Here is a 13,536-nt window from a genome sequence, read left to right as displayed (position 1 = left end):
TCAAAGTCAACACTGGCTACCTGCGCTGAATGTCAAAGCCAACACTGGCTACCTGCGCTGAGCGAGAGTGGACATGTGGCAAGTTCATTCCACAAGGTGTCAAAACCCAGGAAGCTTCCAAAATGACACTTGCCTCAGGGAATTCGACTATGATGAGTAAGAGGTTCCAAATCTCCAAGTGGAAGCAAGAACCTCCAAGTGGAATCAAGAACTGACAGAGGGAGAGGACACTAGTCAGATCTCAAGCTGACTCATCCTCTCTCCAAACATCTATATATGGATCTCTCCTCCATGAGATCTAGAGGCTGGAATTTTGTTATTGCAAAGAATTGCTGTTGGTTTGAGACTGGAATCATTGGGTGCTTAATGCTTTGAAGGGAGGTGAAGATAGGAATTCCATTTTTCTGGGAAGGAGATGCTGGATTGGAGCCCTCTGGGTTGTATCTCTTCCTGAACCTTGTTATTCATCAATAAAGCTATCTTGGTTTCTCCTATATACTGATGTATCTTTGATGTATGATTGCATTAGTATGTTTAGTTTACTTCTAATCTTGAACTAGTTATGAATATGAATCTATGTCTTGTGTAGTGTTCTTCTCTTGTGATCTTGCAGAAACCTGTTGAAGCTGGGCGAGCGAGAAGGCAAGTAGCTGGGAACTCTCCAAGAGAAGAGAAACTGGATCGAGGGACAAACGGAAGACACCGGTTAGTCCATCCATCTCTCTTCATTCTTAATTCATAAAGGAAGAATACTAGAATAGCTGTCTCTGTTTGTTGCTAAGGCACTGTCACACCTTAGGTGGATAGGATCGTCCTGCATAGGCATTTTTCCCCACAACAAATTGGCGACTCCGCTGGGGAGATTTGTTTAGTCATTTTATTTGTGTCTCTATCATTGTTTGTTTCATAGACTCAACAGCAACAATCGAACTGCTTCTGCTCTTCTCAGATGCAAAGTAGACAGTTGCTGCTTTGATCCAATCACTGGATTTGTCTATGATCTGAACAATGGACTCACAAATGATTTGATGATCCTTTGTGATAGATCTTAGTACCCCCTCAAAGCATCCCTTTGATTGTACCTTGCTTGTTGCTTTTATTTGGCCTGAAACCGTTGATTAATCAGCAATCTGTGACCCAGAACCCAGTGAGAAACTCTCGTTTCTCCTTCAGCACGAACCCTGTGAAGGAGTTCTGCATTTCAACGTGGGTCCCGTGAAGGCTACCTGCGCTGAATGTCAAAACCCCAGTGTTGAGGTTGCGCTGATCCAGTTTGGCCTTGTGCAGCTGGGGTTCTCTGCTCTGTTTCGCCCTGTTTTGATCTCTGATTTTTGCAGCCTGTAACCAACATAGGTACCAGTCTGATAACTCCTTTTCTCTGCTTAAATTCTGCCTCCTTTTGTACAAAAAGACTGTGAGTGTTTTTATGTGTTTGTGGCGTCATTTGCAGTTTTCCTTTGCATGAGTGAAATAATCATCCTGTAGCCCTTGATTCAGATCTGTCGATTGGGATCTTAGGAGAGAGTTCATTGGTTGTTTACAGTTGATTATACATTTGCTTTTTCTTATTGGTTTGAGTTTGTCTCTTTTAAGTGTCGAAACAAGCGTTCATTTCGAAAGTCGTAAAGTGTTGTATTCTCTTCTACCCTTTCTGATTTCGAAAAAGTAAACTTGTTTGTATTTGTCATTTAAAAGCAAATTCAAAGTTGTACAAAAAGCTTTCTTTGTAGGCATCAATACTAAGAAAGCGGAAAACAAACACCTGCATTGTGCATTTGCATTTTTGATAGTTTGCATGCTTGATTTAGGAAAAGTGCATTAGAGTGTGCTGATTACTCTTTGAGAAAAGATGGTGTCTTTCTTTTCCCTTAGTAGCTAGGATTTTCAAAGTTGAAAAGATATAAAGCTTGCTTATCATCTTTAGACTGCATTTAGGAATTGTATCATACATCTCGTGGTGATCCAGAAAGGCAAACTTCTAAAAAGATCAACTTAAAATAAACTGAATGAACTTAACAACGCTTTGCAATATAACGCACAACATAGAGGTCTAGGCTAGAGACGTGTTCCGGCGTCGTAAAGCCTGGTGACTGTCGATCTCGTTGAAGGTGGGTGATTCCTCCTGAGGGACGATAGTGCCAGTACGGATTGTGCTCCCACGTACCGTCGCGTATATATTGGGAGACCCCTATAGGAATAAAACCTTTATCCTTAGGAAGTCGTGTCGGCCGCCCTACTGATCACAATGCACTGAACACAGCATTCAGGAAGATCGACCGCCCGTACCCTAAAAAGTATTCTGCGGTTTTGCGAAAAGTTTGGCACACCCTCTGCCTAGAACTCCAGAGCAGTTCCTTTTGGCCTTTTTCAGACTCTATAACAGAAAAAGTCCATCCGAGCATTTGTCACTTCGGGCTCGTTAAAACATCGAAGGAGACTAAAGTCATCTTTAGCTTTTTCTCGACTCTTTAAAAGTGAAAAAGCAAGTTGTGTCTGAAGCGTCGTTAAAAAATTTATTTTAAACGGAACAATCACCCTTTATTCCTGCGTTGATCTTTAGGTTGAAAAGATGGAGCCCACCAACCAAGGAATTCCCCTTGATGGAAATCATAGTCCCTTCTCCTCTTGGGGACATGTTGGTGCGCCCCATATGGCCACATTGTCGCTTCCAGGACTGACAATTGGCCTGCCGGTCTGGCTCTTTTCAACCAATGTCGTTCAGAACACCACTATTCCTAAACAGTCGAGTCAACAGTTAGATCAGACCAGAATTGCCCACCAGCCTTCGACTTCATATAATTCTTCCTCTCCTCCTTCCTCTTCGCTTGACGGAACTGGTAAAACAAAAAACCGAGTTCCTAAGGAGAAGAAGGAAAAGAAGAAGAAGGAGCCAAAGGCGACTGGGGGCAGACAAGTGTCGTCTGACAAAAATACACACACAGCACTGGCAAGGCCTAAATCGCCATGCGTCATATGCAAGGGAGACCACTTCCACAGAGATTGTCCCTGCATCCCTCGGATATTAAGGGACTGGTCTCCCCGTCTGCACAATTCGGTGGCATCAACCTCTGATAGCCATGTTGACTACACACCGTCAACTAGTGAAAGTGAAGCCACAGGACAGAGAGGGAAAGCTAGATTTCCCTGCAAACTGTGTGAAGGCGACCATGCCATCCACCGTTGTCCCTTCTTAGACGAGGCAAAAAGAGTTTTGGAAGATCGCCTGATTTTACGAGCGCAACTTCCTCCTGGATATCAAAAACTCCTGCCAAGTCCTTCACCAGTTGAGAACCCGGCTGGCCCACTCAGGTGGTCAGCCGAAGCACCTATCATTGAAGATGAACCGTCTGAATCCATACCTGACGAAAGTCAAAAGGTTGAGACGGCAATTGACCCGGTTTTGCCTTCAGAGGCTCTATCTTCGAATGATACCATCACAGAGGAGAATAAAGACGACACCGTCCAAGTTCTCTTCATTAACATAGAATCTGACGAACAAGGGGGCAATTTGCCCATTCCTTTATCGCAGGAAGGAACTTCGTCAAGGTCATACCCAGCCGTCTATTCGGTCCCACCACCAAGCAACCTAGTTGTCTCGTTCGACTGGAACCAACTAGGCAGACCCCGGTTACCAGCCAGTATATCGTTCAGAATTATCGTTCAAATATACAGAATGGTAATGGTTGGCACTATCATTGATGAGGGGGCATCTGTGAGTATCCTTTCCTCTATTGCTTGGAAAGCGCTTGGTTCGCCAGCGCTTTCGCCTGAAATGAGAAATCTATCAGGCTTTGATAAAGGAACCAGTCGACCTTTAGGGATCCTCCCCAATGTGCCCGTAACATTGAAAGGGAAGACCGTTCAAATGAACGTGATAGTCGTTCAAGGACCCTTGGATTATAACCTAGTCCTTGGACGCGACTATATATATTGCATGGGAGCCATCGTCTCATCACTCTTTAGAGTAATGTGTTTTCCGCACGAAGGAAGAGTGGTCAAGCTTGTGGACCAACTTTCATTTTCCGGATCACGCATCGCAAATAGTCATGTACCATCCCTAAATGGTCTATTCACGCAAGAAGTGTCTCAACCCACGGTCCGTCCTCCTGATGAGCGCGAGTAATCCAGGAGGATATGACTGGAACCCAGGGGGCATGCGTCCTGGTCTGCTTCGGCAGCAAAACTTTGGGTATAGAGTAGGTTTCCGCGGGAGAATATGACTAGTCTGTACCCCGTCCGTCTAGGAAGAGGGGTTATTCTAGAATAAGATTCTTTTGTCAAAGTTATGTGAGTTGGCAGGCTCGTCGCTCACCTTTGTCTATTTTGGTAGACATCGCCGAGGAAGTGTTTTGTTTGAAAGATTAACGAGACAATCTTTCGGTAACCTGAAAGAGGTAAGCCTCTCTCGTTAAAACAATCGTTTTGACGGAAAAGAAGTAGAGGTAACCTTGAAATCGTACTTTATACCTGGGGGCATGCAAACCTTTTGGAGTGCAAGCAAGGGGCGGCTATTTATTTTTTAAATTTTTAGGACCTCTAACCCTCTAAACTCGTAGGATTAGTCGTTTCCGAACTTTCATAACGAAAGGATGTGGGGCATAGCTTTGTGAGATGAAGCTCCATAAAAAATAGAATCTTAATGAGACATTCTTATCATATGACTGGGTTAATCGAGCAGTTTTAGCACACAATTCATGCTCGTTAAAAAATAAACGCAAGATCCGAGCAGTTTTAACGCGGACTTCATGCTCGTTAAAAAATAAACATAAGCAATGAGTGTTTCCACCAGCGTTCAAGCTCATTTTAAAATAAAAAATGAACCAATTTCTGGTAAATAACCACTGTGAATGTAATATTATCAGCCATTAAAGCCTTGGTCGTGTTTGCACCGTCACCTCCACTTTTCTATTGGCCGATCGTTCATCCCCATATGATTGTTTACCCATTTTGAGGAACAGCTGCGAAGAGTGATTTCACTAGCCACCCTTGTGACACTGCCGTGATTGGAAAATTCCAACCTGTACCTGGAATCAACTGCTAACCTGCTTTATCACTCGTTCCTCAAAAGACGAGTCTTCTTTAAGCTCTTTTCATCTGACTCATAAAATATGAAAAGATTGCCGAGTTTTGGCCTTCCAGCTCGTTAAAGCGACCAGAAGTGCTATCCCTCCTCTAGATTTTAATCTTTTTGGACCTGAGGGATTATTGCACAAAAAGATCGAGCGCTTGTTTTGTTCGGCTCGTTAAAACTATCGAAAACTCATCCCTTCTGTATTGTTTTATACTTTTTCGGACTTAAGGGATTAGATGACGAAAAAGGAACTTTGGAGTTATCTTTACGTACCTTTTCAGACTCTCTAAAAATGAAAAGGGACCGAGTTGTCTTTGTCGTTAGACTCGTTAAAATCATTAAATAGCGACAAACTTGTCTTTAGACAAGAACGAGTTTCACTATCGCTAGGCTTGTTAAAACATAGCGATGGGCTTGCCCGAAGGGCAGGTTATAGAACAAGCATATGTTATCCTCCTCAAGCTTGACAGAAATAAAGAGGTACTGGTCAGCAATGACTGGGGAAAAATTGGGAGAAACTAAAGAAAACTTTGATGGTAGCAAGTCGCTCTTGAACATGACACTTTTCCTCCGTACGACAATCGGGTTGGGTTGTTTCATTCACCGGTCACATCACCATGGTCTCGCCATACCATCCATATTTGGGGTAATGCTACTGATCCATCGCATCAGTGTCGCCATATGTTCAAGAGAAGTCATTCAGAAAAGTCAACCGTGTCCCATCCACTGCCATACATTATCCTTCATCCTTTCATGACCGCCACCCTGAATCATATGTCACAGATCGTTTTCACCTCCATCAAAATCATTAGCTCCGTTCCGTGTCACTGATGTGGGATTCATTAAGGCCCTCCTTTGACGGATCGCTTCTTGTCAACATCAGCTCATTATCCAAGAAGTTGATCTAGGAACAACCCCTTCAGTACTTTGAAGCTTGCATGCCTCAATGGCAAGTTTCTCACTTTTGGCGACAGGTATACATCAATGACCTTCGACCGAAAGATTTTGCGTGGTGTTCGACGCCAAGTCCTTTATTCACACCACGTGAATTGTACTGCAGTACCTTGAGGGTCATTATCATTATCGGTGATTCCTCTCGCGCTTGTTAACGGTTTACCTCATTGACCGGTAATCAAGTGATGTCTTTCCATGTTCGACTTCAGAGCATTTCTCACATGGATCGACTTGTACTTAGAGTGAAGATCGAACGAGTTTGAAGACCCCGGATCTAGTTTCATCCATCTGGGTTGCGATATATATTCAGGAAAAATAAAGACATTGACATGTACATCATTGCAGCAGATAATCATCCTACTCAAAGGATGATAATTTCATCAAAATTATCAGTCTACCATCAGACGATTGTCTGTTCTATGTACAGAAAAATGAATTTATAAAGCTGAGCATGGGAATGCCCGCCTCAGCTAGATCATGAAAGCAGTATGAAAAATAATGTATTGTATTGTATCTTATTACAGGTCTCCTCCCAGCATTGGATGAACTTCGGACCCTCCTGGATAAAGCATTTCACCCGATAAACGGCCTCATACTTTAGGGGGCAACTGTTATAGACATTTTTGTGCCTTACAGCATTGAGCATGAAATGTCCATAATCTAAGGGATCCAAAGTCCCTAAACATGTTGTTCCTACCCCTAGAGGAACAAGGCTAACAAACCACAACAATTCACAGAAGTTCTCCACCAGAAACTGCTCAAAAACAAGTCAATTCAGGGTCAATTCAGTGGCTCCACTAGCTGTCTGCGCTAAGTGTCAAAGTCAACACTGGCTACCTGCGCTGAATGTCAAAGCCAACACTGGCTACCTGCGCTGAGCGAGAGTGGACATGTGGCAAGTTCATTCCACAAGGTGTCAAAACCCAGGAAGCTTCCAAAATGACACTTGCCTCAGGGAATTCGACTTATGATGAGTAAGAGGTTCCAAATCTCCAAGTGGAAGCAAGAACCTCCAAGTGGAATCAAGAACTGACAGAGGGAGAGGACACTAGTCAGATCTCAAGCTGACTCATCCTCTCTCCAAACATCTATATATGGATCTCTCCTCCATGAGATCTAGAGGCTGGAATTTTGTTATTGCAAAGAATTGTTGTTGGTTTGAGACTGGAATCATTGGATGCTTAATGCTTTGAAGGGAGGTGAAGATAGGAATTCCATTTTGCTGGGAAGGAGATGCTGGATTGGAGCCCTCTGGGTTGTATCTCTTCCTGAACCTTGTTATTTATCAATAAAGCTATCTTGGTTTCTCCTATATACTGATGTATCTTTGATGTATGATTGCATTAGTATGTTTAGTTTACTTCTAATCCTGAACTAGTTATGAATATGAATCTATGTCTTGTGTAGTGTCCTTCTCTTGTGATCTTGCAGAAACCTGTTGAAGCTGGGCGAGCGAGAAGGCAAGTAGCTGGGAACTCTCCAAGAGAAGAGAAACTGGATTGAGGGACAAACGGAAGACACCGGTTAGTCCATCCATCTCTCTTCATTCTTAATTCATAAAGGAAGAATACTAGAATAGCTGTCTCTGTTTGTTGCTAAGGCACTATCACACCTTAGGTGGATAGGATCGTCCTGCATAGGCATTTTTCCCCACAACAGAGTCGCCATTTTGTTAACGGGAAAAGTGTCTATTCAGAACGACCCTAACCCACTAAGGTGTGACAGTGACCTTAGAAACAAACAGAGAAAACTACTTTTGTATTCTCCTTTATGAACTATAAACAAAGAGAAATAGGATGAACCAACCTGTGTCTTGCGCTAGTCCTTTGATCCGATCTCTCTTCTCTTTGACAGCTTCCAGCTACCTGCTCCCTTACTTGCCCAGCTTCACCAAGTACCTGCAAGATCACAGAAGAAGGAAACTATACAAAGACATGGGTTCATACTCATAAAAAGCTTAGGATCAGATTTAAGCTAAACATACAAATGCAACAAACATCATTGATACACAAGCATGTAGGAGAAACTCAAATAGTTTTATTGATATAACAAGAAGGTCCAGGAGGAGTTACAACCGATGATTCCTGATCCAGCATCAACCTCCCAGCAGAGAAGCCCCTCTTCACCTCCAACAAAGCATAAATCACCCAATACTCTGATATCTATCTCAAAACCAACAGCAATTCTCTGCAATGTACAATATTCCAGCCTCTGGATCTCTTGGTGAGGGATCCATATATAGATGTATGCAAAGAGGATGAGTCAGCTCATGAATTGATTAGTGGCTTCTCTCTGTCAGTTCTTGCTTCCACTTGGAGACTGAGAGCCTCTTACTCATCACTGGTCGAATTCAGTGAGGCAAGTGTCATTGGAGAAGATTCTGGAAGCTTCCATTGTCTCTCCACCTCGTGGAATGACTCTGCCACTTGTCATTTCCCGCTCAACGCACCCTGGTATTGCATTTAGGTGTGTTGAAACGCACCTAGCTAGTGTATTTGGGTGCTCTGCAACGCAGCTAGCTAGTGGAGCCGCTGAAATGATCCTGATTTGACTAGTTCTGAGCAGTTTCTGGTGGAGAACTTTTGGGAGAAGCTGTAATTTGTTGACCTTGTTCCTTTAGGAGTTATAACAACACTTTTAAGGACTTAGGAGCCCTTGGTTTATGAACATTTCATGCTTGGAGCTGTAAGGTACAAAAATGTCTATAACACACCTGGGCGACCCAATTAAGCTTACTAATCCCTCGATTCCCCTTCAAATATTCACAGAATCTTAGACTAGTATGGGACTTGATGCCTGCATGGCCACAACAAGTCAAGATCCCTATATCAATTCACCTCTGTTGCTTAATGGAGGTTGCTTCACTTGCTTGAGCTCGAGATGACAATCTGCCTCACGAAGACTTCAATTGATCTCAATTGATCCAGTGGGTCACACTTGTGTCTGAAATGACAGTATGCCCAGCGAAAGTTTCATTTTGTCTCAAACGGCTTTAATTAGTTCCAATGGATATGCCCCACAATGGGCCTCTCGCATAACTTGTTGATTATTCGGCCTCGGCTCTCTGGCAGTTTGAAGGAGCACGCATCTGGCACGAGTTCCTTTCAAGTCTACTCGGTGAAGTTTCTTTGTGCCAACCAAAGTTCGAGTTCGAGCAGGCACTGTGCCGCATATAGGCCTTAGGCACCCATTGTTTTTGTGCCTTATGGGCCATGTACATCTTAATTGCACATGTACAATGCCCTCTTTTCCATTTGATATCTAAATGTTATGGTGGAATGACAACAATGATATTCACTTCCTTCAATTTTGCTAAGAAATGCCAAGCTTGCATGCTTGCGGTCAACGATTTAACTTTAATAGTCTTTGTTGTTTTAAGACTCTATCAGATGCAATGCTCAAAAGTAGACAATATAATACCAAGATCTTGAATTTGTGTGACTAGTCTAGTTTTGCCTCAGGCAAACTGGTAGCACAAAAACACTTCCTTTATAATGTTACTCTGAAGCAATGAAAGTGAAATCCTTACACAAAAAATATATTAAAAAAAACATTTTAAATAGCAATTTTACCAAAAACTATATTACCCATTTTTAATTTAATTTAAAAACAAAAAACAAAAAAAAAAATTAAACTTTAATAATCTTAAATGCAAATATATCAAGATAAAAAAAAAAAACAAATATAAAAATTACATAATCTTGTGATTCTCCTTCGAAACTTAAAAGGACCTTATATGATCCTTAGTGTTGTCGAGTCTTTATGGTAGGTAGCAAAGTGTTTGGTCCAATTTTGATGTTTAACCATAAAAATAAAAAGTAAAACGGTTACATCAAAAGTTAAAATTGGTCAAGGTAATGACTTAGGTTATGCTTTAATTAATGTTCAATAAATGTTATGTACGGTTTCAACACACCTTCCGAACTCTTGAATTTTTAAGATTATACTAATATTTTTTTGGTCATTGATATCAATTTTGTCGAGAAATTAGTACAAACGACTTTTAATTAATATAGTTTTTATCATTAATAGAAATTGACCAGAAACAAGATAGAGATATACACCTACCATGACTTCTAACTTCTTCAAATTGTCTTATGTCTTATAAGTTACTCCATAAGATGATTTAAGTGAAATAACAGGATTCGTACAACTTCAAATTATATTTAATTATGGCAATTTACTCGTGATGTGTAATATATTTATTTTCTTGTTATTGTGATTCAAATGTTAAAGTCATCTCTATCGATTATTTAAAATTATCATTATTAGTAACATAGTCTTTCAAGTCCTCTTCTTAATTATTACTTCATTGTACACTTAGGGATTCCCTTTGAAACTAGTCAACAATTTCACCAAGTTAGTTGAGTTCATGATGTCCCATGAGAGAAAGATGAGTTCATGATGTTCAATGAGAGAAAGAGAAGGAAGTGCATGTGTTAATACTATAAATATGTTTAATCATTGCACCTAATTATATCATTTCTATAATATTTTAACAAAGCAACTTAATAAAGTAGTTTTGCATTCAATTCCACCTCATTTTTAGGTAAAGTAATTTAGTAAGAAGAACTTTGGCACATCCCATTTTATAGTCTTACATTCAATTCCACCTCATTTTTAGGTAAAGTAATTTAGTAAGAAGAACTTTGGCACATCCCATTTTATAGTCTCACTCTTAATGTAACAAAGTAAGGTTCTTATCCTTACAAAATAATGTAGGGTTTTTAGTTTCTACCACATCCCTTACTATTACTCTCAACCTAGATGACTAAACCAAGGATTTTATCAAAAATCAATATAAGTTTTTAAATGTGGGAAGACAAAGTTTAACATATCCCTTTCTTTAGCCATGTAACATTGACAACATTTTAAGTATCTCTTATTAGAGTAAATTAAGCATTTTTAGTCAAATTACTAATTTCCACCATAATGGTGTTGTTCCTTTGTTGCACCAAGTGTAATCCTACCAAAAAAACCATGGATATTACCTCTCACTTTGTCATCAAGATGGCATGGGGTTACAAGAGCATAATTGGGTGTGGAAGCTCATCCTTCACTTATTGACATTCTAAGCACTTTAAAACAAATAAATTGTCTCACTCTACATCCATGCTAATAAGAAGCATTTCTTCATGTTGATATATATCTTTTTTACCCCATATTTTCCAAGTTCTTAGTGGAATTCCTTTTCTATTGTGATAGATACCATGTGCAAACCATCAAAGCAAGAACCTTGTGATGTCAATAAATAATCCCCCTAAAAAGACATAGAAGATGGTAAATACATGTTGAAGATAAAAGTTATATGATAAGTAATAAGAGCCAGCGATCAATGAGAATGATACAAACTAAGTACTTGACCATGCTTGTAAGATAGTTAAGAGGCTCAACAAAGTGCTTCAAACATCATACGCAACAAGATGGTCTTGCCATCACAAATGCACAGGAAAACCAAAACATCAAATAAACACCTCAATCAAAACCATCTCCAATGGAGATTGTTGCTAATGTCAATCAATCAAGAAGAGGAATGTGCATTATATGATTTCCAATAGAAAACACACATTCATATGAAGTCCTCAAACAACTACTCAAATGTCACCATGAGCAATCATCAATCAAACCATAATGAGTTTGGGTAAATGGTATTATCCCAAGATTACTTTTTTATGACTCTTTAATAAAGACCTACAAGAAGATTTACTAGTATACCAATAGAAATTTAGATGCCTAAAAGGAGGCAATGAATGCCCTTGATTCTATGATTAGGATGCAACATCGCTAAACATGAAAGGTGAAGAGTTTTTTGTTGTCTACAAAAGAGGATGTAAGTTGTGGTTCTTGCAACTCAATAGTATAAGAATTGCGGGAAGTCATACAATCTAGATTTAACATATCATCACTACATGAATCTATAAATGCTACAAAATTTGGATTTAGGAATTAAATATCTCATGGATCAAGAAGACTTGTATCCCATAATAAAATCTCAAAATGTCAAACGTCACTTTCACTAGTATCATCATAGTCTTAATATGAGTAATAAAGCATTTTCCATACTTAACAATCCCATATCTAACATAATTCATTTGAAAAATAAATATAGACCTAAAACCTAGATTATGATGCTCAAAATAAGGAATCTATGGTCCTTTTGAAGCTACTAAGGCATGATAGCATGAATCAAAAGAAGAGGAAGGAATGTCTAATATTACAAATTGACTAAATTCTTACAACATGTCTTCTTTGCTTCTTATTTACTATTCAACAATGTTAGGAGAATAAAGCTTAGGTGTGGTCAGTGGCTTAGGAGTAGACGCATACATAGATTTTCTTTAACAATTAACTAATGCAATCCTCTAACATAACCTTACTACATCTCAATTAAATTATTTCTATTACAAGTTCTTGAATAGCGTGCCACAAGTCGTGAATGCACTTTTACTTCGCCTCCAACTAAACATGAAAGTTAAAAACAAGGTCTTGAGAGGACTTGATGATAAAATGAATTTGAAATGTTACTTTTCCAAAAAGTCGGTATAATGGAAACCCATTGAGTCACTTTATTTGTTGCAAAGAATAAATGCCATCACAAAGTTAGGCATTAGAAACAAGAAAAGAAGAACTCTATTTTGTGGTCATTTCCAAAACATTGCAAAGTAAAAAAACATTATCTAAGTGTAATTAGTAAGTGGAAATATTGTTTAATCAATGGATCTATACAAATTACAGATTTAAAACAAAATTCTAAGAACAAACTTATGATAAAAAAAATCCTTTAATATTCAAAAACATTAAAATTGAAAAAGAATTGTTTTTTCTCTCAAAAAATAAATTTTCCAAGGTTGGAAAAAAGCCTACCAAATGTTTTTGTATACTTCCTTCCTCATCTTTGTTATATAAAGTTCAAAGTTTATGTATAGGTTTTGAAACTTATCCTCTTTATCCAATTGTATCCACACTTCCACCCCTTGCTCTGACCTCAGGCAGTAGAAGGTGTTGCCTACTTGCGTTAACCTGACCCCCAAGGTCTATTATGAAGATGGGGTTAACAAATGCCTGTTTTCTCAAGTTTGCAAAATTATATTTTCACATCACCATCATACTCATCTAATCAAGAGATTTTTGGAGATATAAATCTTACCACATTAAACTTTGGGATTACGAGATATGGCCTCTAGAAGTTCTAACCAATCAAACTCCACCACATCACCAATACGCCACCATGTGGCATTCACATGTACTCGCATCTGGTCCTTGTGGCATTTCCACACTGGTATTCCACCGTGATACTCATATATTTGGCCCTAACCAAACTTGAGCCTGCACTAATGTGCAACCTTTTTTCTCCACTAGATTCCTAAACCTCTAGAATGCATAGCGAAGAGTTCCATTGGGCATGGCTCCACTAGTGGCTAGCCTTTAGGACCTAAGTCTTTATATCTAGTTCATGCATTATCTAACTACATAAAGGCATGCTTCTTTTTTTGAACCCTGGATACTAGATT

Source organism: Pinus tabuliformis, chromosome 3_2 (genome assembly GCF_031772625.1).
Source record: "Pinus tabuliformis cultivar Carrire ecotype Pingquan chromosome 3_2, CPIR1, whole genome shotgun sequence".
Classification (NCBI taxonomy): Eukaryota; Viridiplantae; Streptophyta; class Pinopsida; order Pinales; family Pinaceae; genus Pinus; species Pinus tabuliformis.
This window is presented reverse-complemented; position numbering follows the sequence as displayed.